The following is a 3,553-nucleotide window of genomic DNA, read 5'->3' on the forward strand; positions in this document are numbered from 1 at the left end:
TACCATAGGGTGCATTCCATTGTTCCTTTTTCTCAGTAAGCCCTGCAGTGACCTACCAGAAAACCCTTTCTCAGAAAGGGGTCTTTCCCTACAATACTCAATGCAGTGGCCATTTTATTTTATTTAACATATCTAAGAAGGCTGTGCCTAATCCTAGGTCTCAAAGATTTATTTCTATAGTTTATTCTAAGGGTTTTATACATTTAGCTCCTGCATTTAGGTCTATAATATATTTTTTGAGTTAATTTTTTTGTATGGTGTGAGGAAGGGGTCCAACTTCGTTCTTTTGAATATGGTTATTTAGTTGTGCCAGTGCCATTTACTGAAACAACTATTCTCTCCCCCTTTGTTTTATGGGCACCCTTGTCTAAATAAAGAAAAATCAATCATAAATGTATAGGTTTATTTCTGGACTCTGAATTCTGTCCCATTGATTTATGTCTATCCTTATGCCAGTATAGTAAAGTCTTGGTTACTGTCACTGTGGGCAAATTTTGAAATAGGGAAGTGTGTGTCTTCCAACTTTGTCCTTTTTCAAGATTGTTTTACATTTCTGGGTCTTCTGCATTTCAATATGATTTTCAGGATAAGCTTGTCCATTTCTGCAAAAAAGCTAACTGGGATTCTGATAGTGTTAATAGACAAATTTGGTATATTTTTTGCCCGATGTACTCAGTGACCAATTCCAGATGCACTAGGGTTTCAAAGAGAGAAAGAATTTTTTACGAGGCGTGAAGGAGGAGAGCAGATGGCCTCTCAGCCCAAAAATATGTCTCCCCCAACTACAGTAATTCTGGTAGTTTTATAGTATTAAAAGATGGTCAGGTTTTAGGATAATGAGCACAATGGCTTCAGATAATGTAATTAGAGGTGATTTAGTTATTAAGCATGCACAGATTGATGACGTTTCGTCACACAACAAATGTAAGAAAATGGCAGCCTTATGATGATGGGTGTGATTTTTAGTATTATAATGAGGTGTAGGTGACTTATACGTTCAAGTCTAAGCTACTGCACATGTAGTAGGCCCATTTTCAAGATAACTTTGAACTTGCAGTGGGTTAGTTCTGGGCTGACCCAGGACCCTTCATAATAAACATTAGGGACTATCTTTAGGGATCATAAAACTCTAAAGTTAAAAAAAAAAAAAAAGATAAAATGAGTACAAGTGAAGGTTGGTCACAAGTTTTAAAATCACAAGAGCACAAGATAAAGGCTATACAATCATTACCAGAGATCAAGGTAGTTGGATTACAATACAGAGATTTCAGTTATTTCACTCTGTGTGCTCTAATATAAAGAAACCAAAAAGAAATATCTAGGTCTCTACCTGGCCCGCTCATGGTGGCTGGGCCTGGGGGAATGCAGATGGGAGCAACTTGCAGACACAGCTGGCCCAGTACCTCAGTGTTCTCTGGCATGCTGCCCTGAGCACAGGGCACTGCCCCTGGGCAACAGGAGCTCCAGACCTTGTATGACTATTTCTAGTGGGAATGGCTATAGCTGGCCGTGAACTTAACCTGGTCTGATCTAGAAGACTGGGATGGATGCATATCCACCAAGGCCTCAGACCTCTATATCACACTGCCCACATCCTTACTCATCCTCATCATCAATACTTCTTTGTGTTTTATGTGGCTGTACCACTGTCTGCCCTCCTGAATGTAAAAGAGAAAACTTGGCTGCAGGCATCTCCCAGCCCCACCCTAGAGTACTTCTACCTGACAAGTGGCAAGCAACCTAAGCCAGTGGAGGTTGAACTTTTGTTACAGCAGAGTGGGCTCTCTGGCCACCAGATAGAGTGCTGGTTCCACCACCGCTGCAATTATAACTGGCTTAGTCTCCTCAAGAAGTTCTAAGAAGCCCGCTGGACATTCACATTTTACCTGATTGCTTTCATTGCAGGCTTGGCTATCATTGTGCATAAACCCTGGTTTTATGAGGTGAAGAAACTTTGGAAGGGGTATCCCATACAGAGCACCATCCCTTCCCAGTACTGGTACTACATGATTGAACTTTCCTTCTAGTGGTCCCTGTCCTTCAGTATTGCTTCTGATGTCAAACGAAAGAATTTCAAGGAATTGGTCATTCATCCTATGGCCACCATCATCCTCATCAGCTTCTCCTGGTTTGCCAACTATATCCAGGCAGGGACTCTCATCATAGCTCCTCACAAATCTTCTGACTACCTGTTTGAGTCAGCCAAGATGTTTAACTATGTGGAGTAGAAGAACACTGTTCTGGTTTGCTAGCTGCCGGAATGCAACACACCAGAGATGGACTGGCTTTTAATAAAAGGGGATTTATTTTGTTAGTTCTTCAGAGGAAAGGCAGCTAACTTTCCACTGAGGCTCTTTCTTATGTGGAAGGCACAGGATGGTCTCTGCTGGTCTTCTCTCCAGGCCCTTGGGTTCCAACAACTTTCCCCAGGGTGATTTCTTTCTCCATCTCCAAAGGCCTGGGCTGAGCTGTAAGTGCTGAAATGAGGAATGCTGAGCTGCTTAGGCTGTGCTACATTGCGCTCTCTCATTTAAGCACCAGCCAATTAAGTCAAACGTCACTCATTGCAGCAGACACGCCTCCTAGCTGACTGCAGATTAATTGGCAACAGATGAGGTTCACATACCATTGGCTTGTGTCTGCAGCAACAGAGCTAGGTATGCTCACCTGGCCAAGTTGACAACTGAATCTAACTAACACAAACACCTACAACAATATACTCTTCATCTTCACCATTGTCTTCAGCATCACTGGACTGCTCGTCCTACCCTTTTAGATCCTGCACTGCACCTTGGGGTATCCACTAGAGCTCTATCCTGTCTTCTTTGGGTGTTCCTTCCTCAATTCCGTGATGTGAGTGCTACCGCGGCTGCTTATCTTCTGGGCCTACCTCATTTTGTGCATGGCCCACAAGTTCATAACTTGAGAGGCTGGCAGATGGTGAATGCCACAACCGGGAAGAAACGGAGGGCTCAGAGAGGGAATGATAACAATAAGAATAACAACCATCCTAACAATGACTGAACCATTGTCCCTGCTCTCCTCAGACTGATACATAAAGCCAAGAAACTTCTACAGGGTCACTTTAAGCTCTGGAGTGAAAGGAGAAGTGAGGGAAGAGTTCTTTGTATCCTCCTTCTGAGTTTTGTCACCCAGTTGCCTTTAAACCAAATTTTAAGCCTTTCTTTCCTCAACTACAGGGGAGGTAAATTATAGCCTCTGTTAAAGGGGGATGGTCTTATTTTCCTCTCTATCTTCCAAGTAGTCCTTTCTATTGCTTTTGAGACCCTTCCTTACCTCTGGGATAGGAGTACAATTCACATTCCGTATACTTCAGAATTTGGCCATACCTATTGCCTTTGACTCACTGATCTCCGAAGCTAGTTCATGTCTTATTGTTCCATCTGGAGGCCTTGTCCTGCCAAAATTGGACCAAGGCTTTCCTTCAAACCAAAGTTGAGCGGCTTTTAACCTTTTTCTTCCCAACACAAAAGGAGGGTACATATGACCTTTATCCTACCTCTGCCAAAAACTAGGGGCTATCCTGGGGACT

At 42.8% G+C, this 3,553-nt stretch overlaps 1 pseudogene; it reads left to right on the forward strand.

Moving 5' to 3' along the window:
* Positions 1-666: 666 nt before the first annotated feature.
* On the forward strand, positions 667-2,987 carry LOC143655274 (ceramide synthase 2 pseudogene; annotated as a pseudogene).
* The last annotated feature ends 566 nt before the right edge of the window (positions 2,988-3,553 follow it).

Source organism: Tamandua tetradactyla, chromosome 14, assembly GCF_023851605.1.
Source record: "Tamandua tetradactyla isolate mTamTet1 chromosome 14, mTamTet1.pri, whole genome shotgun sequence".
NCBI classification, from domain to species: Eukaryota; Metazoa; Chordata; class Mammalia; order Pilosa; family Myrmecophagidae; genus Tamandua; species Tamandua tetradactyla.